Below are 22,746 nucleotides of genomic sequence, written 5' to 3'. Positions count from 1 at the left end.
GCTTAAGATAATTTCTGGTAGCGATTTTAATATCGACATGTCATCTCATGGTAGTATAACAAACGAGATGACTTAGTTATTTCAAAGTTTCAACTTAACCAATGTTATAAACTCTCCAACACGAGTAACTGCAAACACTTCAACGCTCATCGACTTTTTTCTTATAGGTTCGGATACTACCAATGTTAAGGCTGGTATTATAGCTTGCGATCTAAGCGATCATTTACCTATATTCATGGGAATCGAACGAAACTATAGAGTTAAAAACCGCCGGTTAGAGCAAGACATTTTTCGTCCGAAAACTTGGATCACTTTAGGAATGATGTTCTAGAAATCGATTGGATGGACGTCTGTAGCGCCACAAATGCTTCCACTGCAATGGATACCTTCATAAAAAAAATTAAGCACCTGTACGATCAATGTTTTCCCTACAAAGAGTTTACCACCTCCCGAAAGATCCGTAAGCACTGGATAACTAGACACCTACTGGCTAAAATAAAAAAGAAAGGCGTCATGTATGCAAAATTTGTCACCCACCGTAGACCTGAACTTTTAATAGAATACAAAAAATTTCGCAATAGCCTTAACAAGGAAATTCGTTGCGCTAGAAACGAGTATTTCAGTAACATATTTACAGAATGTAGTCACAATACGATGGCAACCTGGAAAAAGATAGGATCACTCTTTGGCACTATAAGCACCTCCAACACAGTCTCGGAAATCACCGTAGATGGTAAAAAATTAACCGGTTGTGATCTGGCAAATGCCTTTAACGAATATCTTGTGACGACATTGTCCTCACCGGTATTAATAAATAACACGCTAAAGATGGAGAATTCTTGTTTCGACTCAGTATTTTTGGCCCCAGTAACTGAGGCCGAGGTATTTTTTAACTATTATCCAGCTGCGAAACAGCAACAGTTCCGATCCTTTTGATTCTAAGCTCCACCCTATCAAACTTATTGCTGATATAATTTCCCGCCCCCTGACGAGTATATTCAACCTGTGTTTTTGTACTGGTACTTTTCCAGCGAATTTGCAAACCGCGAAAGTAATCTTATTGTACAAGAAAGGGGACAAAAAGAGCTTTGGGAACTATAGGCCCATATCAATTTTACCGATTATCTCGGAAGTCATTGAAAAAGTTTTGTATTCTCGGCTCGTGTCCTTTACAGATAAACAAAAAATACTATCAGATGCTCAGTTTGGTTTTCCTAAACACAGGTCTACTGAACTGGCGTTACTTGCGGAGAAGGAATTCATTCTCCGCCCAATCGAAGATAGAAAATTCGTACTAGAAATATTTATAGACTTCTCGAAGGCTTTTGATTTGCTTGACCGAAAGTTGCTACTTAAGAAATTAAAATTATACGGTATTCGCGGTAGGGCCCTTGAGGTTATTGAATGACACCTTGGCAACCGCCAGCAATATGTAAATATATATAACTCGTCTTCTTTAACAAAGCGAACATGCCTTGGCGTACCACAAGGACGCATATTGGGTCCCTATTTATTCAACATTTTCATAAACGACTTTGTGTTAATCAGCTCTTCAGTAAAATTTATAATCTACGCGGATGACACGAGCTTGTTTTTAGCCAATGAAAGCTGCACAGATCTGAATAGCTGAGGCAATGAGATTCTAGCTAAACTGTGTGAATGGGCTTCGTCAAATGGCCTAGTAATAAACCGTGAAAAAACCAAAGCTATTATTTTCCGAGCTAGAGGCAAACAAATAAATCCAATAAATAACTTGCATCTTGAAGGCCGCCCCATAGAAGTAGTGAAAAGTTTCAAAACTCTTGGCGTGTTATTCACAGAGCATATGCTCTGGGATTTGCAAACAGACCGGGTAGCAGTGAAGCTTTCTAGAGTAATAGGACTTCTTTATCGAAATCGTGGGTTACTTCCCATTAAAACAAGGTTTGTTATATACCATGCACTATTTCAATCATGTATTAGCTATTGTATTTTAGTATAGGGTGCCACTACAATGTCAAACATCTCTAAACTTTCCCGACAACAGAATAAAATAATCAAAATAATAACCAATACTCCAATGGATCACTCAGTTGGTACTTTATTGAAACAATTCGAATTAATTGAGGTACAAAAACTCTTCCACTATCGCCTCTGTAAATCATTAATAAACGAGCGAATACTTAACACAAATACATTACTTAACTTGGCCAACTTGACTCGAAATAATTCTGTGTACAGCGTGAGAAACCTTGAACGCTTGTTTGTACCTACCAGCCGGACTAACTATGGGAATAATATGCTCAGCTCCATAACACCAAGATTACTCAACACTCTATATAAAAATGCTGTCGAAATAGAAAATGTAACCCCAAAGAACGTGTTAGCAGTCTTTCTGTAGTGATGTTCACCTTACTGCATTTTTGTTACTTGCATTGCCCCTGCACTGTATTTTAAAGAGTACTGTTTTTTCTCTTGTTATATATGCATACCGTCGTGCCATTTTCTTTGTATTGCGATTGTTTGTTTGTGTATTTCACTCCAACATTATGTTTTCTATATCCAGAATATACTACTTACACGAGTTGCAATCAAATGATGAACATAAAAATATTTGCTGCTGTATTTGTGTTGTACAAACTGTTGTCCAGGTCCAGGGGGTTGGAGCTTTGTCAAGCTGCAGTACTGCAGCTTTTCTCCAACCCCCTGATGTACTTTTACATTAAATAAACTGAATTTGAATCTGAATGTGAATCTGAAGGCGGACGTTTTTCGGCGAGAACAGACCAGTGAAAATATGTCGACTAGGGAGGTAGTCGATATTTTTTCAAACATTTTTAAGCGCCATAATGCGCTTAAACCTGACCTAAAGACAAATGCAGCACGGCGCGGTCGATCAGGAGCATGCCGAGTGAAAAGCGGCTTTGTTGTGCGGATCCAGACGAGAGGTGTTCGAATGTCGAAGATGACGGTGCTGAGTGCCCGTTGAGGGAATATATATTGCTGCCAGCATTCTGATCCGTCGTCCGAAATGGCACAATGGCACACGAGATAGCAAGTGCTGACGACGATGTGGAGGCTGTGACCGGCATCACTGATGCCGAAGAAGCGGACCCTACTAGCGACCGCGACAACGTTTCTAACGACGAAATGCCGCCTACTTTGCGTTTGCGCTCAGAGTCGCCAGTGTTGTAGAACAGTTACAACACCTTATTTCCTCATTTGGACGCCTTTCGTAGGCTTGAAGGCCAGCCAAGTGGGTAATTGTGAACACCAATTAGGATCCAGAGATGAGAAGCTTACACCAGAAAATTAGTATGCTTTGATAAACTCACCGTATATAAGCTCTGAATCCGGCCAGTTTCACAATATCGCCTGATATGTTCGTATAGATGGTATTCACGAAAAAGTTTAGAGAACGATTTATTCGCTTGGAAGCACTGAAACCCGCGGTGACCGGGGCTGTTGTGCTGGCGCATGCGATTTTGCGCCCGCCACTCGTAGAAAAATAAACACTATCATGCATCATCTTCGGTGTTTTAACCCGAATGTCGGAGGTTGCGACAACAGATATATTATTCATTGCACTCACACTATGTGACACTTCACTAGCCCTCGAGCACTTCGCATACCCGGAGAATGAAACTGCGACTGCAAACGAGAGCTATACGGCGTGGAAGGGGCCGACGCTGCAGTTGCGTACGACCACGGATGTCGCCGCAAGTGCCGTTTAATGCGTGGTCGAACCCAAAGACCAAAGAATGGGCTTGAAGTAATGTTTTTCGCGTACGCCGATTTAGCTAAGATGGTCGCGTAGCTGCTACTGGATGCGAGGCCGCTTCCTGATTCGTGCCGTGCTCGCACTGCCCAGCCGGCACAACCGCAAGAGAATCGGAACCGACCTTTCAACAAATTACTTAGGCTTGGCTTCCGAGCTGCTAATTTTAGGCTACAGTATTTCTCTTGTTGTCCTTGAACAGGTGACAGACCTTCAGTGACAACCGCCTTTCACTTGAATACGCACGCGGCTCGATCCATCCCGACGCTGCCACGCATTTGCGTGCATACCTAGGCTCCAGTTTACAGTTCTATATAGTCGTGCGACGACTTCAACCATGTCTGGCTATGATTAGATCATACGGTGCTGCTTGCAACCGTATTTGGCGTGGGTACACTACTGTGCGTTCGGTAGGGCCTAGTTTGGAACATCAAACAGCCCGTTGTATTCATCTGCTGTGCTTTTTCTGGCGCTAGTACGGACAAGCACTGCCATCTCGTGGAGGCCGACGTAACCAGTGGAGCGTCGCCTAAGCAAAACAGATGCTTCGGGAAACGCATGGTGGCACGCTCTCATTGTAGCCCGCATGCGGGCACACCAGTGAATAGAAATTATAGGCGCGAGCCTGAATGTATGCATAGTCTTTATAATTTTATCACTCTGCTCGTCCTAGTACGACCGAGAAAACTAGTACCTAAGCGCACTGTTACTTACTTTTATTGTTACGATCCACAAATGTTGTGCGGGCCTACTTTTGCCCATGACATAACAAAACAAATAATAAGGATAAATGATTAATGTCTACTTTCCGTGCGCCCATAAACTCCTAATGGCACTCCGTGGGCCCGTCAATGTGTCAAAGAAGGGTAATTTATTAAAATTCAATTCCTCTTGGCAAAATTAATATTTTTCTCATAATAATTTGAAATAACAACATGGCCGTCGTCATGTACTAGAGTATTATCTTCATCATCACCGCAAAATTTTCCCGCAGCCCCCTAGAGCTAATACTCAAAGCTGTACCTGCATGTTCACAGCTGCTGCTGCTGCTGCTGAGGTAGATGCGTCAGATTCCATGGCACAAGACAGCACAGACGGCAGGAACGTGTCCAGTTGTGCGAGTGTTTTCTCATTACAATCGATGTCGTCTCTCATTCCTTTCCTTCTTTTCCTATGACTGCAGTATGATAGAGAGGCCCAAAATAGGTCCTTCCTTGCCATACATATACGTATTCGAGTTAACGTAATTTGCTACTTTTGGTAGGCAGCATGCTAAATTTCTTCTGTAAGCCGGAGTGGATTTCTCTAGAATTTTTGAAGTTCAACCCGCAGCGCATTCACTAGGTCTTTAGCCAGCTAGAGGGAAGGATCTGCCGCGGTGTAGGGGATGTTTGATGGACTCATTTTGTAGGACTAAGTTGAAAGGACACCTATATTTACTGAATTTTGCTTCATTTGTTTTGATCCTGTTTGCACCGTCGGTCATATTGTGGACCTTTCCCAGGTAAAGCAGACGCCGGATTTTGCGTAATAGGGAATTTACCACATATGCATTTAAAGCGCGCAGGAACTCGAATCGGAGCCTTTAACGGTCGTTGACGAGCGAGGGACACACACACACACAATGTATATATATATATATATATATATATATATATGTATATATATATATATATATATATATATATATATATATATATATATATATATATATATATATATATATATATATATATATATATATATATATATATATATATATATGTATATATATATATATATATATATATATATATATATATATATATATATATATATTTATATACATATGTATATATATAATTATATATATATATATATATATATATATATATATGTTTATATATGTCATATGAAGCTACTTGAGGACCATTTATTTATTTACACATAGTGCCAATCCCAATTAGGGATTATTGCAGGAAGGGCACATACATTGTGAAAGTGCAAGATTTATACAAAGAGTACTTACTGAAATATAGCAATACGAGTAAGACAAAACCAACACGAATACTTTTTATGACTACATCAGTACAATTATTACTACATCAATACCATAGGACATCAATAACAACTAGTACTGAAAAAAAGACTAGTGAATACTTCAAGCAGTGCACAAAAAAACTCAGTTTGGCATTCCAAAGACAATAAGTAACATTCAAGCAGGGATGAAAAAGTTTCCATTGATTGAATGTTTGTTACACTGATTGGCACATTATTCCGCTCACTAATTGCTAGTGGAAAAAAACAATATTTCAAACAGTCAGTAAAGCACTAATATTCATTCAGTGTCTGTGACTGCTTTTGCCGTGTTGCCCTTGTTTCTGCGTATGATATGTACTTTGAACTGTCTATGTTTAGCTGCTCGTGAACTAATTGATACAGGAATTTCTGACGTGCCACTTAAGCGCGGTTTTTTATTGTTAAGAGACCTGCTTTTTTTAAATTCGTTTGACCGCAGCATTTGCGGCTACGAAACCACTCCTCTGAATCACGTCTGCTCTGTTTGCAGCCTCTGTTGCTGACACGTCATCGTTGAATTGCGCTGCCTCGCCTGCCTCCGTGGTTTATTCCACGTGCACCTGCGCCACTACCCGCTAGTGTGCGCTTGAGCATTGGCCCAAAAGACCCCTTTTGAGCGTGCGCTGCCTGCAGCCTGCTGCGCCTGCGCGGTTCTTGTCACCAGCAAGAGGGTTCTTAAAGGCGCGTCCACGGCAACTCGGGCTTCATTTGGCAGCAGCATTTGCGGCTACGAGACCACTCGTCTGAACCACGTCTGCTCTGTTTGCAGGTTCTTTGTGTCAATATTCAATCTGTTTCTTCTTGTCTAGTCGCAACTGCTGCTGCCCAGAGTTTTTTGGCGTTCTTCTGTTTCATTTACTGTCTAGAAATGACTAAAACTGCTGAGCTAGCTAAGAAGATTGCAGCGCTGGAAGCGTTGCTCGAAGATAACCTAGAAGGGATGATCGATGCACTCGCCGAAAAGTTTAAAACTAAGTTGGAAAACTTGGGGCTTGGTGAACAAGCGGAGCTCGCTGAGAGTGTTAACTTCTTGAGAAAAAGAGTACGACACAATGAAGGCCCAACAGGCTGAACTGATAGCGTCCAACAACGAGCTTTTTGCTCGCAACGCAGCCCTTGAGAAAAGGGTGGCCGAGCTAGAACAGTACTGCAGACTCAACAACATCGAGATTAAGGGAGTGCCTGTGACGGATGGCGAAGAGTGCCATGATATCGTGCAGCGCATGGCGAAAGCTATCCAGTGCCCGGTTGAGGCTATTGACATCGACGTCATACATCGTGTCCCCACCATGTCAAAAAACCAGAATGAAAGAAACATAATCGTTCGCTCGGCAAGCAAAGCTGTGCACAAGACACATCGAGTTCTCAGGGAAGACAGATGCACCTGTCTTCGTCAATGAGCATCCTACTTTCGTATACAAGAAACTGTGTTCAAAGGCTGTAGCGCTCAAGAAGGAACACCACTGGCAATTTCTGTGGACGGATAACTGTCGCATCAAGGCTCGCAAAACGGAGGACAGCAAACTGTTTCGCATAGCGACTGAGCGTGACTTGAGGGTTTTCACATAACCCAGAGTCCTGTACCCTCTGAGAACTGCCCCCACATTGTAACCGATGGCTTTGCTGTGCCCCCAGGAAGTCAAATTCCGTCTTTCTGACAATAGGCACTCCCTAATTCACTTAATTGCACGAAGCCTTAAGAAAAATCTCGACACGATTGAAAGTTTTAAATACGCTCAACTACTCCTTTTCCTTCATATGCATATCTGATACTTGGCTATCTGAATCTGAAAATAATATATACAGTTTTCCGCGGTATCAAACAGAGTATTGTCATAGAATTTCGGATAGTCAAGGAGGCACAGCAGTTTTCATTTCGCCTAATATATCGTATACACGCAGACATGATCTGTTGTTTACCACAAACCTTTGTGAATCGGTGTGGATTGAAACAGATCGATCATTCCTTCCACATGGTAAAAATTTTGTCATTGGCTGCATTTATCGTTCCCCGTCATCTTCTTTCAGTGAATTCTTGATCAACCTAGATAAAATCCTATGCCAGCTATCACTTGAAAATAAAGACGTTCTATTAGTAGGTGATATAAGCATTAACGTACTGGACACCGAATCTAACTTGTACGCTGCCTACACTGACTGCTTTTCTGGATTTGGATTCGAATCTCTAATGCATGCGCCGACAAGATGTGTGCGCAATGGTCCTCGCACGTTAATAGACCATGCACTATCTAACATATCACCCCAACCATTTTCAGCTGTTCTTGAAACAGATATCACGGATAATTTTCATGTTTTTCTTATTTTTGACGTTTACGTAACAAGCATACGCAACTCCCGCGTTACTTCTGTGTTTGACGCAGTTAGATTTAAAGAAACTATCGTGGCGACGGACTGGTCTGTCATTAATTCGATAGATGATGCAGGGGAAGCACTGCAACGCTTTTCTTGTGAATTCTTAAAAGCCGTTTCATTAAGTACCACGACCGTAAATGTAAAAAAATTCAGTTATCCGCACAATCAATGGATGACTAAAGGGCTGTTAGTAAGCATACGAAAAAACGATAATCTGTACAAGAAAACGAAGAGACAGCCCTTTAATTCCAATCTAGCTAAGCGGTACGAGGAATACTGCGGCTTCTTGAACATTCTCTTAAAACGGGCAAAAAAACGGCACTATGAAAATGAATTTTCTAAACACAAAAATGACCCCAAAAAAACAATGGAATCTGCTGAATACCTTCCTTAACACAGCTACAGGTAATGCCTAAATACCAAAAATTATCCATATTGGAATAATCTTGACGGAACCCACTCACCTTGCTAATGGCTTTTGCGATTATTTTTCGTCCGTTTATAACAATACCCCCCCCCCCCCCGTCCTTGAACGCACAACTTGGTTTGAGGCGTGCTAGCCAATTATTCTTTTTAATTCCAGTTACAGCAGAAGAAGTGCTCTCTACGCTTGGTACGCTGAAAAACACTAGCCCAGGTCTACATAATATTTCTATTCGTCATTTGAAGCTAGTTTCCGAATCGGTCGTAAATACACTCAGTCATAATAAATCTTGTCTTTAAGTCTGGCACTTTTCCATCTTTTCTGAAGAAAGCAAAAGTCGTACCTGTTTTCAAAAAAGGTGACCGGTTATTAATATCCAATTACCGCCCAGTTTCCATTCTTGTCTAAGCAAACTTATCGAACAGATATTTGCGAAACGTCTGAACAGCTACCACAATAAATTTAATATTCTGAATCCATGTCAATTCGGTTTCAGGTCTGGACGTTCGACTAACCTAGCATTACTTTCCCTAACGGATTTCATTTAAAAGCTATTGACTCTGTAAATTTTGTGGGTTCAGTTTTTTTAACTTTACAAAGGCGTTGGACACGATTAATCATGATATCTTGTTTAAAAAATTGGAAGCTTTTGGCATAACAGGACCACCACTAATATCTTTGAAAAACTATTTACTTAACAGGCAATACTCTGTATATGTGGCTAACGCGTTTTCAGAAACTAGAAAATTTAACCAAGGTGTGCCCCAGGGGTCAATTTTAGGTCCTTTAGGCTTTATTTTTTATATTAATGACCTTCCGGATTGCGTTAGTTCTTCCCATTGCATCTTGTATGCTGCTGATACAACCATTTCTTTATCTGATAAATTATTAATTTGTCTCACGACATACTCGAATGTAGCACTAACTAACGTTGTAAAGTGGTGCCGTGACAACTATTTAGTGATTAACCCTGACAAAACTAAATTCATGGTCTTTAGGTCTTATCAGAAACCCATAACTTTTTTCCCAGAATTAAACCTTGGACCTCATTTAAACACAACTTGCGACGATGTTACATCCCTTGGTATTCACCTCGACCCTCACCTTACATTTTCTTCGCATTTTTCTAATCTCAAGCAGAAAACGGCGTTCGGAATACGAGCTTTAATTAAAGCTCGCCGCTTTTTTCCTCATACAGCTTTTTAATCTTTGTATTTTGCTTTCGTTCACAGCCATTTTCATTGCGGCATTGTCTCATGGGGCAACACATACTATTCTCACGTTACATTTGTGCAACATATCAAAAACCAATGTATTCGCATCATAACATTTAGTTATTGTCACTCCACTGCCTCAGGGCTTATGCGTCAGAATAACATACTATCAATCAAAGCGCTGTTTCACTATAACTTAGGAATGTTTTTTTTACAAATTGCTACATTGCCACCTTTCATATAATCTAATCGATGTCACTATTTTGCGCGGTTTTCAAGAAATAACAATTTCTTACTACCGACTGTTCACACTAATTATGGGAGGAAAACCACTTTTTTTTCAGCTGTGTTATTTTGGAATAATTTGCAATGGCCAATAAATCAGGCCCGTCCCTAGCTTGCTTTAAAAAAATCTCAGAGAATTTCTTTTGCTGTAGTAAATAAATTTTTTTGTTCTTAACTATTGCGTACTTTCCTGGTGTTCTCATGTGACTTTGTTTCCTATTTTCTTGTTCACGGATTTATTGAACTGATTGGTTATTTGGTCCGGCTACCTTTTTTAGTGTATGTATTTTCGTTTGTATTTTCGTATGTATTTTGGTATGTATCGTTTTACACCGCGTGCTCAACCGATGGGCTCTTGTGCCCATTTGCTGCTTTCACGCAATTATCGCATGTATTCAAAATCGAGGGTCCCCTTTCAGTCTTCTGACTCTGGTTCCCTCGTCTGTATACCAATATGTTTGTATTGCTTCCATGAAATAATCTTTCACTTTCCAAAAGTTCTGCAGGTGAGTCTGTTATTCTGTACAAATCTTATCGCTTTTCGTTGTATTCGTTCTAGGGCATTTATGAGATTGTTTGTAAAAGAAAACCACGCGACGTTTGCATATTCTCAGGCGGGTCTGACGAATGCTTTTTAGGCGAGAAGTTGCGTTTCATGTGGTGCAGAACCTAGACTTCTACGAAGTAAAAACAGTCGTTTTAATGCAGCTGATGTGACATGGCTAATGTGGATATCACATCTAAAATGTTGTGTTAAAGTAAAACCTAGATATTTGTGTTCAGTCACTACCGGAAGTGGAGAGTTATTTATAACGTAAACGAAATCACATACATGCTTTTTTTTGGTTGTCCTCAAGAAAGCAGATTTATTAACATTCAGGGTCATTTGCCAGAGAGCACACCAACTAGATATGTACTGCAAGGCATTGTTCAATTTTACATGATCTTCTGGAGCGTTAATTTCTTGGTAAAGTATACAGTCATCAGCGAGAAGTCTCACATTAACACCAATGCCATCAGGTAAATCAATTATGAAGATCAGAAATAACATGTGCGCGAAAACACTGCGCTGTGATACACCTGACGTAACATTGGCTATGGTAGAACTTTCGTGATTGACTTGCACGCACTGCGTTCGGTTACTCAGATAATTGTCTATCCACTCAGTAAGTGGACCTCGGCCTATTGTTTCTTCTAAGTTTCTTACAAGTTTTTTGTGTGGCACCCAATGTGTGGCCTTTGTGTGGCCTTTGTGTGGCCTTTGAGGAATGCAATAAAATTAAATCGGTTTGTTTTCTGTAGTCAACATTGAGGGAGATGGCGTGAATTAGTTCAACCAGTTGGGTAACTGTGGATAGTCCTTTGCGAAAACCGTGTTTTAATGGCGATAAGATGTGATTCTGGTCAACGTACAATGTTAGATGTTTAAGAATTCTGTGTTCTAGTAGTTCGCAAGTTGTGCTGGTTAGTAAGATGGGTCTAAAGTTTGATGGGTCAGCTTCGCTACCAGATTTGTTAACAGGAGCTACCTTAGCAATTTTCCATTCTTGGGGGAGGGAACAGGTTGATAGGGACGTATTGAAACGTATTCACAAGTATTTGGCTACCCATTCAGCATATCTCCTAAGACATTCGTTCGGCAAGTTGTCCGGGCCGGCACCCTTTTTAGTATCTAATTTTAACAACAAATTAAGGACTCCGGACTCTGTCACAAGTGGTTCATTATGTCGGTGGTAGCAAATGTCAACATCAGGCACATTTCCGTCATCAATCGTGAAAACAGATTGAAAATAGTTATTTAGCGAGTTTGCATTATCTTTGCTTTCTTCCGGGGCCGCGGGCCTATTACGGTTTTGGGATTGAGGTAGCTCCAGAACTTCGGGGGAGACGTTTTCAAAAATTTGGGTAGCGTGGTTGTAAAATAGTTTGTTTTGGACATTTTTTGGGGGGATTTCATGTTACGAATAGCTTGACTCAACTTGTTCCGAATTTGTTGCGTAGGTTTAGCCTTCAAAGTTTTTCTGACGCGTTTTACTTTATGCTTGGAATGAATAATTTCAAGCGTTATCCAGGGATTATGTTTTCTTGTTTTATTTGTTTTAGGCGGCACATAGTTAAGAACGCAGTGTGTTACGACCGCTTTGAACCTTGCCCATAGGAGTTCTATATTTGTGTCTGAATCATTCGCAAGTAGTTCAAACGAAGCAAGTTCATGGAAAAGATGATCAAGTATGCTGGTGTCATCGGCTTGGTTAAAGTCAAGATATGCAGTACAGGAGTTGAACTTTATTGGGATGTAAAAAATAGAAAAAGAGCCTTGAATAACTTCGTGGTCCGATATGCCTTCAAGAATTACGATCTGTGCTTGATCTGCAGGAAAATGATCACTTAAAACACCAAGTCGAGTACATTAGAACAGCACCATTGAACACGGTTAGGGTGTTTTAAAATTTGGGAGAGATTAAATGACAACATGATATCAAGTAGCACATCCCAGCATGCACTGTGGTGTTGCATTGTTTGTCATCTTATATCGGCTAAATTAAAATCGCCGAGCAAGATTAGCCTGGCTCCGAGTACATGTTGATGCATATACGTGTGCAATCCTTGCAAGCTATCACTGTCTGAAGATGGGCTGCGATAAACGCAGCCAACAAATACTGGGAGAGAAGTGAAGAGAATCTTGCGAAATATTGCCTCGACTCTGATAACCTCAGGAAGTATTTCAAAGGAATGGTCTTTTTAAATGCAGAGCATTTCTTAGCCTCGCCTGTTCCTGCGTCGGACGGTGTCAACAGTTTCGCATCCGCAGCAGGTGCGCCTCTCTTTCCCTCCTCTCTCTCAACAGCAGCTGGTGCGCGCATGCGTCGTAGTCAGCCCGTTCGCTCCGTCGCGGTATCAGCCTGACAGGTGCGTGATAGCAGCGCGGTGGGTCGTGGAAGGGCACGCGTTGCTAGCGCATGCGCGCTCTCCCCCCCCCCCCCCCCCCGTACTGCTCTCCCTCTACTGCGCGCGCTGCAAATATAGCGGCTAGCGGTCGCCGTGTTTCAGTCACTGCGTTGCTCCTTCCTTCCTTGGTTGACGCTCGTGCCCACGTTTACTCGTGTCTGCTACTCCAGCATCACGGAAGAAGCGATGGAAGCAACACTGCCTTCAATCAGTACTGAGGCCCCAATGCTCTGCATTTACTCGTGTTCCCCTCGCGGGAAGGCGCGGGAATTTTTTTGTGTATTAAGATGGCCATGCCTCCCCCACGTGTCGCCTATCTTAACTAATGATAACGTAGTTGGGGGGTGTTACTTGAAAATTTTTTATCTCATTTGCCAGCCACGCTTCTGTCAAAGCTACTAAGTCCGGTTCAATTCCAAGAAGTAAGGATTCCAGCGGTACTAATTTTTGAAGCGTGCTGCGGGTGTTAATATTAAGAAATGTTACTTCTTTCGTTGGGTGCGGCGTTGTGGTTCGCCTGGTGCTTCCGCTTCGTCATTTTTTTCTTGGTTGATGCTGTGACGGCCAGCGGTAATGAGCGCAGTAGCGTTTGTTTCCTCATTCCATCGGTACAGATATTCGTTCATTTTTAACTTGTCATATACCAGAAATACTTTGTCTACAGCTTCTTTTCTTGTTTTTGCAACTTGCCAAAGCTTTTTTCTAATGTCTCATACTCTACTTTAGAAGTCGTCTCCAACAGAGGAAGCGGTTCCTTTTAGTTTCGTGCAGTTTCTAAGAATGGTTGCTTTGTCCCGGAAGTCGAGGAGTTTTTGTATGACTGGTGTAGTTTTTTTTAACGTCTTGTTTACCTATCCTGTACATTCTTTCTATTGGAACGGGTTTGATCTTCAGTATGTTTTTAAGTATCTGCTCACTTATAGTTTGTTTGAGGGTTTCGGGGTTTTCGTCTGCCTCCTCCGGTACACCGTAGACAAGTAAATTTGACCTTCTAGACCGGTTTTCTAAGTCGTCTACTTTTACCTCCAAGTTGTGAACGGGTTTTGAAGATTAGTTACCTGGGAGACACAGGAAGTGATCTTGTTTACCAGTAACGTTACTTGTTCTAGTTTGGCTTCAATAGATTTCAACCGTTCTTCTTTTATTTCTTTTATGTCATCTGCAATTACTTGAAGCTGTTTTATGATCTTGGCCATATCGGGTCCGGGTTTGTTTCAATGCCACCACTGAGCAACAGTAATTCCTTAAGGGACACTGAAGTGATTTGTAAACAATGCAGGATTACGAGCCAACTTGTAGTCCGGAGTCCCTAGGCCCTGTTTCGACCACTCTGAGCGCGTTTACGCGAATTTATTTAGTAGAAAAATCAATTAGAAAATGCTGTCCTCCTCTCTGCACTCTCGCCCATTTTCTTTGGCGTTTTCGTGTGACGTCAGCAGGAGAGGAACTGGCAATTGGCTCCGCTACTGCACGGCTCGCCGACTTTCTGCGACCGAGTCAGTCTGCCCAACGTTTAGACCACCGGCTGCCGACGGGTCATGGCAATTCGCTGCATCAGTTGAAACTAAGCCACAACACGTTTGTGAATGGAAGAATGTGCCTTTCTTAACTTCGTTATTTTGTAATCTGTATCTAGCTCCAAGTCAAGGTCGCTTCACACAAGCGCTGCACAAGCGCACATGCGACGCTTCGCTGACTGGTACGCCAGTAGGAAAATATAAGGCCTCTTGAAGGGGTAGAAGAGTCAGCGAAGTCAATATAGGTACTAAGGAAATAAAATCAACTGATATTTTCACCGTACAGCGTAAACTAGGGTGCGGGAAGCACTTTTTTGCGCTGGGCGGACAAGCACAGCGGTCAGCAGCACGACTACGCATCTGCGAACCGTCTAAGAGATGCAATTGCTAGACGTGAGCTATTCTGGAAACTCGGGGGACGCTTACTGCACGAGCGCAATACAACAAATATTCACCTAAGGTGCTTGAAATACTAAAACTAAATAAAAGTAAAAACTAGTTATACATTATATACCTTATATTTCCCTTGTCGGCAGCGCTCTCGTTTGGAAGTGTGGTCTGGAGCGCTAGGTATATCATCGCATGTGTTTTGCCCGTCACAAGTTCGAATCCCCTCGAGTAAAAGCTTTTTTTTATATAAGGTAACTTTTTCGTTTTTCGCCGATGTTTTCTATACTGAGTTCACCTTTTTTTGGTCCGCAACGTTCACTGCTCCACGAACTAGTCCGCAGAACTCGCACAGCCCGGAACTGGCGCGCTAGCGAGTTCTCGTTGGCGTGCTGTTGCCATAAGCACCAACTGCTTGCGGGCAGTGGGCACAGGCCAGAATCAACAGACCCTTGGCCTGGTGCGAACACGCTTTTTACGATACAGGCATGAGTGAGGCAAGCTCTAGATATGGGAGAAAAGCGCATGCATTTGTGCGTTTGCGGGGACGCGGAGGGCGTTCATGCACTGCGTAGGCCTCGGCTAGTGAATGCTACGATTCCAAGCCGGCCTGGAGGCTTGTCTTATGCATTTTACAGCCGAAAACATTCCAGAAGCGCGGTACTACGATTACTGGGATATTGAGAATGCCCATCCAACGACGCCATCGGATGTCAAACATGTTGTTTTACAGAACCAAAACCGAAACTTGTTTGATTGCTAACCTTGGGCATCGGCCAATAACGGTGTCCCCTCCTCCCATGGTGCGGCGGCCACAAACCGCGCATGGTAGTTTTTCTTGTTTCGCGCTTTCTAAAATAATTACCGATTTGTCAACCGGATAAACGATGAAAAGTGTGCTAATTTGAGCCAGTCTACGCAGTGCAAGCAAAAACGGGAGCTTGAAAAATTCACAGGCACACATGTCACACAACCATGCACACAACTGCATAGGGCACGGCAGCAGTATTAGGCATAGGTAATCTGAAAGAATACATTTGCCATGACGCCTGCTCACCTGCGGCAGATAAAGAAACGGGTTGAGACGTTGCATCCTGGTAATGCCTTCGTGCCCTGTAGCTTGAGTTGAGGGGTGTGCAGTCTTTACACCACACCAGTCTGCCAGCAGCGCCGTCTTTAAGTTGTGGCGATCTGCGTTACCGCATGAAGTCGCCGAAGCAGGCCTGTTTCCAGGCAAATCGCCGAGCGTTGGTTCGAAGTGCGCAATGCGCACAAGATGCGCTTGGTGCCTGGGAAGTGGCGCGCCGTCGAATCCGGATAGCAGAGCCGGGTCTTCGCTTGCTGCTTGCGTGAGCAGCAGGACGCCAGTTATCTGCGGCAGATAAACAAACGGGTTGAGACGTTGCATCCTGGCAGTGCTGCCCTGCCCTGGGACATCTTATGACATCTTATGTGCTTCAATTGCGAAATAATTACGCTTTGCCCAACCGACGATATACTGGTAGTTGTATATACATCGCGGTGAATATAACAACGCTACTAAAAAAAAGAAGCTTAGGTCTTGGGTTTGGTTACCCAAAACCAGGAGGTATGGATGATCAGAATGACAGCTTCCGTCAGTTATATGAACAAACCCAGAAATGCGCGGTGACAACCAAGCGGCTTAGCCACTTCAGAACGCTTTTGCCGCGCGGAATGAGGTACAGTTTATTTTGCTTGTGCGTGTGAAATAAACCCCACCTGTTTTCTGTCCTTCTCCTGGCACCCTATATCACCAGGTATGGGAGTGTCAAAAAACCCTGCACCTCCCTCTCAACCCCAATTCATCCTATGAGCAGTGGATGGCTTGACTGACTAGCCCGGACCTCAGGATCGAGCAAAACCTGGTGACGAGGGCCCGGACAGCCAGCCGCAGCCTGGGTTTCCTGGACCTAGGATGCCCTCCACCAGGCGGGCGCCCTAACATCTGCGCCTCAGGCTCCCAAATAAAGACTTATCAATGAAACAATCATTGAGTGCCCCATGAGGCCTGAAACCAGACGACACTTCACGGTTACTTCGAGTGTGTCATGCTGGTTTTTGTGATGCTGTTAAATACAGATTCGTGGTTTCCCAATACAGACTTTCTAATGGCGTTTTGATTCGTGCAACGCCCACTCGGAAGGGCACGAAAATGGCGACCATAGGTAGCGGCTGCTCCACCGTTTTATTTGTTTATTAGCCAATTTTCTTTATATAATAAGTCAAAAACCTTAAGGCAAAAAACTCTGCACACAAGCGCTGTTGTTGTAGTTGTCTGGTTTAAAAAGTGGCCACTGCGGAAAAAAAACGTGTTATCCCATTGAAACTGAAGGCCAAGCTGCATAGTAGCAGCCCGCTGTTCTACCAACTGCGATTTATCCTTTTTTTTTCTTTTTTGCATGAAAAACTAGTTTTAAAAGCTTTAAGGTCTTGCCCTATCTGCAACGATGGAATTTTTGCTGGCACATATTTCAAAAGTCCCGCAGAAACACACGCCTCAAGATGCAACCGGGTCAGCGGCTACTATTGTGCCGAAGGGCCAATGTACACAATAGCGCATTGTTAACGAAAAATAACCGCGGTTCCCGAGGTTTCTCACCGATGCGCTGAATCATGCGACAAATCCAGATGACCCAATACGATCAGCACAAGAAGGTCGTTGGCCACAGTACACTTTTTTATCGCTGGCACGAAGCGTATGATCCAGGGGCGATGTCTATGTCCTTTTTAAGAGTTCGCTTGAGGACATCACCAAAAATTTGTAAGATCCCAAAATGCAGCCAGCAAGGAACCAAAGTTGCCGTTGTGTTGTTCCTTTCTTCGTGCACATGCACTCTTCAAGCATTGGCCTGAAATTACGAAGTTTTCAGCAGCATTGTGCTCGAGTCACAAAAATCAGAACATTGTGAAGTCTGCTCTCAAAAGATGTAGAATAGTGAGTATCCCGTGTCACGCAATCGTGATGGCAGAATAATAGAAGAGGTATCCACAAGCGGCGCAGAGCCCTAGCTCCGGTGCACCGAGAGCGTCTGCAAATCTATTCTATGCAGACACAAAGTTTTCAATATTATAGCTGATACAAAAGCAAATTGCACTTCAAAGGATTCATGGGAGGCTGGATGATTAGTGAGATGTTATCAACAGGACAAAAGTGGGAGCTTTGACCACTGGAGTCCTGGATATGCGCCCTCAACCATGGCCCTATCTCTTTTTACTCCTCGCAACTCACTCAATAAAGTGCATTATTCCTCCCCCTCTCTAGAATAAGTTGCTCATGCCTTCCAAAAGGTGTCGCGGCGCACGGTGTGCCCTAACTACTCGGAGCCCTACTCAACGCCTTTAAGTTCTTTCTTAGAAGCGAAGCCACTAAGGGGCTGGGGCTGCTGGGGCCTCCTATCGTTGTCGTTATAATTGTCCTCTCAGGATGTCACGTTACTAAAACACTGGGAAACTCGTTTACGCCTCAATATAGAACTTAACCTGTACTAAAAAACACCAGGACACCCATTTGCGCATCGCAGTGAAGCGCTACTTAACGCGTACTAAAAAAACACCGGCAGACTTATTACGCATCGTCCTAGAGAGCTTCGTGCTTCAAATGCAAGAGACTTTTACAGCAGAGCTGTAGACCCCTACTGAAAAACAGTATCATCCGCGATGGCATAAACACCCCCCCCCCCTCTAATACAGCAAGTCATTGTATGAAATGAGGTGTAAAGAAGCTTCCAACACTTTTTGCATGATGCAAAAGTACTGAAGAGAGGTGTAACTGCGCAAGCAGTATTACTAACGTATTCGAAGTAGGAAAGCTAAACTTGGGAGCCTCGATTCATAAATCTCGTATAACTAGTGCCCTGACTGTTGGGCAAGTGTCTCAGACAGGGTATCGAACCGATATTTTTTCGGGTCCTGTTCGGGTTGGGGTTGAAGACTTTCATATTCGGTTCCGGGTTTGGTTCCCAAGCACCATTCTGTTCCGCTTTGTACTGGTTCAAACGGGTTCAAATGCGTTCGGGAAGAAAAGCGTGAGTTTTTTTCTGCTATTTTTAGTGCCGTCGGATTTTCCTGTCCCGTCGGAATAAAACAATAGTCATAATGTTGGTTTTATTGTGTAAATGTTTTGTCTTGTCCAAATGAAAGGGACCCTGCAACTTTTCCGGCAACTTTTCTCGAAGTCTTGGATGCTTCAAGAACGTAGTTAACCAACATATCCAGTACTTAAGGGTCGCGAAGTACATCAGACCAAAATCACTGCTCTATGCCCATCACACAACAAAGAAACTTCCTAGAAATATTTTTGGCCTTGGCCTTCTTCGACCGCTTGAATTACGTCATTACAGCGGTGAAAAGGCTACTTGTCGCTTTTACCCAAGATGCAGGAGAGAACGCATTCGAGAGCCACCTAAACAAAAACGTCACAAAATCAAAGCAGAGGCGAAGCCGTACCCGCACCGACGAGCCAATCCCGCACTGCAGCTACGTGCTGGCAATAGCTATAGCTTTCTTAGTGCTTCCAGGTGCTACGTAAAATTTAAAAGCGTTCACCAAAAGTGTTGAGGAGTTCCTTTAACTGTACAATCCACTGTAGAATGTTTGATATCAAAGGTCAACCATTACAAAACTAACTGAAGCGAAATAAAGGGTTCGCTGGAACACTTAGGGCTGTGCGTGTGGGTGAATGTACACCATTATTCTTTATGGCCGACAGTGTATTTTTAATAATTAGGTTTCATTGATTTTTATACTTCAATTTAGTTTTATTCTTGGCTCACAAACCCGCAGTTTCATATCATGCAGTTGTATTGTTGAGGAAATAACAAAAAATAATTGATGATTACGATACAAGCTAGAGCGAAATTTTAATGCAGGGCAAAGTGCAGTTTCCCTGGCGGCGGCCCACAGTTGCTGCGTCTCACGAAGTAATCGCGTCATCAGCAACTGCACGACGGCGCGCCCGACATAGCGCGGGCACGCTATAACTTCGGGCGGGCCATACGCCATGACTCTGTGGTTATGTCGTAGCGCGGAGCCGCCCACGAGCAAGTCCCTGCCCTTCGCAATTTCACCCCACTTTTATCCTCCGCTTTTCCGCTCGCTCTATCTTCGGTGACCTCTTAGTTCCCTTACAACGAGGCCGACGCTGGGGGAGTACGCGAAACCACAGGTGTGGGCGCTTCAGAGCTGCGCCCTGAAACATGACTTGTCGTAGCCGCCGCTGTGCCGCCTCTTGGCCCGCTCCCCCACCGACCAGTGACGGACTGCACCTCGTTTCCAAATAATGCATCCTTGCCTCAGTCTTCTGGAAGACGAACATGTAACCTCCTGGCCAGTCGGCAGCGCCTCGGTTCCTTCGATGCCCCCTCCCAATCTCACCCGTTGTGGCATCCTCCCCAGAATTCTGGCACCAGCCACGGTGACTCAGTGGCTACGCATTGGGCTGGTGAGCACGATATCGCTGGCTGGATTCCCCGCCGCGGCGGCCGCTTTTTTGATCGAGGCAAAAAGCAAAAACGGCCATGTGTACGAGGCTTGGGCGCATGGTAAAGATCCCTAGGTGGTAAAAATGATTCCGGAGGCCTTCACAACGGCGCGACCCATCGCCGGAGTTGCGTCTACGCGTTAACCCTATCCTTGGGTGTCACCGTGGAGCATATTTGCCACTCCCTACCTCCCTGGCCGAGTCATGACAGGCTGCCCCTTGTCTCCAAATCATCTGGATGGTTGGCTTGTACGCAGACAGGAATATTACTCTCCAGCGCGCCGCCTCTTTCTGGGGCACGCAACTTATATGGGTAGCAGAGAGCCTGCGTGCCCGGAATCTATCTAGGTACCGTCAAGCGTCCAGGAACGCGCGTGCTGACGCAAACGTATTTTTGCAAAGTTAGCCAAAAGCTTTCTATGAAAATAAATTCATTTGTGGAATTTATGCACCCATAGTTTCGATTGATTGGTTGCAGAGTTAAAAGCGCCGGCGCAACGCAGGGATAAGGCGCCCGGTAGTGCAGTGCACCGGATTAATTTTGACATCTTGAAGATCTTTAACATGTGCGGAAATTTTGTACACACGGGCGTTTTTGCTTTTCGCCTACCTCAGAAAAGCTGTCGCCGCTGCCGGGAATCAATCCCGCGTCCTCTAGCTGAGCAGTACAATGCCTTAGCCAATAAGCCACCCCGGCGGGTCATACTCAAAGCTTAAACGGCGTTTTATCTTTTACACGAGGTCATTAGCAGTGCTAGAAGTCGAAAACTGTCCCGCGTGGGCGTCAGCCCCCCTCCCCTGCTAAGCGTGGCAGGTGGCGTTCAAAGAGTTGTCATTCTCCCCACCTTCCACCCGCTAGAACACCAGCTAGAAGGAAGGAAGGGCACACTGACTAGCTGAATTTAACGAGGCACCGGCGATAACAGTGTGCTAATGACACTTCAACGACAGGTGGCAACAATTGGTTTCTGGGAAGGATAGTAGCTTAGTGAAGTCAGAAGCAGCGGTAATGGTTGCTGGTAGCGAGAGAGGGGAATTAACTTTAATTAAATCGAGACAAAGTATCAGAGAGGCGTCGTCATTCAAGGATGCCTTGAGCTCGGGCTGAGTCAACAGCACTTTTCATCAGGCGGAGCTCATCTTCGAGGATGGACCTGGCTAACGGTCTCTCCCAAAGTTCCATGTAAATGTGGAGGTTTTGGGTGGGGGGGGGGGCGGGGAGCCTGGGGGGTCTAGGGTAGATTTGGCGCGTACACCTACAAGGTGTGTCAGGGTCCTAGGCTTGGGACTGAGCCTGGAACCCCTAGACCACCATTTTTCACATCCGCTATTTTTCCATATGCGAAAATTGTTTTTTTTATTTTGTTTGAGAATGAACATGTTAGTGCTGTGGGGGATCTTGGTATCAAATAAATAGACCACGAAATTCCACCTTCGTGTGAAATTTGAGCGTGAATTCAGCAACGGTGCGCTCAGAAAACATTTAGAGTGTTGCAATGATCGTTATAACACTCTGTATATTTATACACCCTGTACCCTAAATGTTGGTTAGGCAATTATTTACTGAATTCAGATTGAGATATCAATGTTACACTACAAACGACATAACAGAGCAAGAAGTGCTAAAAGATATTTTATAGCATTAGGTGGTCGTCACGCGATTACTTTCCAGCTTTTCCGGCGCAAGGAAATTTCCTGATTGATCAAGAAGCAGAGCGCCGCAAAATTTACAAATACCTAGGACCCCAAAATATTGTGTTTGGTACGACCCCCTAATCTACCTCAACCGACCCGCTAATCCCTCTAATCAAAAATACTCAGCATACCAACTGCACCTTTTCACACTATATCATCCACTCATCTCACTATATATCCACTCCAGTCTAGCTGATAATCCGCACTAATCGACTTTTTTCATTATCCCCAATTTTAAGGTGGAGAAGCTTCAACGTTACATGGTAATTCGGACGCATCTGTTTTAAAAGTGGAAATGAGAAGGCTGCAAACATTTTTTTAATTACCTAGATCTCTTAGAGCACAAGGGACGCAACAGCACTGTACAAGAAAAGCTGCGGATGACGTAGAGAAGTGGGAGTGTGGTGTGTGTCACTGCTATTTGTATATAACTGCCCATTTAAAGTAGAATGAGTGCAAGATGTAGATTTATTGTTGATGGTGTCCCTGAAGCCCTTCACAGGGGGAAGCGATGCATTCAAATTGCCAACACATTGAAAAGTTCACACAATATTAAAAACCAAGCCGTTAGAAACCATGAGAAGAAT

The 22,746-nt window shown here is 43.7% G+C and overlaps 1 pseudogene; it reads right to left on the bottom strand.

The window, feature by feature from the left end:
- Positions 1-13,371: 13,371 nt before the first annotated feature.
- LOC144145624 (uncharacterized) lies at positions 13,372-16,493 on the bottom strand (annotated as a pseudogene).
- Between the last annotated feature and the right edge of the window lie 6,253 nt (positions 16,494-22,746).

The sequence above is a fragment of the Haemaphysalis longicornis genome, unplaced genomic scaffold (assembly GCF_048455015.1).
Source record: "Haemaphysalis longicornis isolate Haplotype H1 unplaced genomic scaffold, Haemaphysalis longicornis Haplotype H1 scaffold_7, whole genome shotgun sequence".
Taxonomy (NCBI): domain Eukaryota; kingdom Metazoa; phylum Arthropoda; class Arachnida; order Ixodida; family Ixodidae; genus Haemaphysalis; species Haemaphysalis longicornis.
The sequence above is the reverse complement of the archived record's forward strand: the minus strand, read 5'-3'. Positions and strand labels throughout refer to the sequence as shown.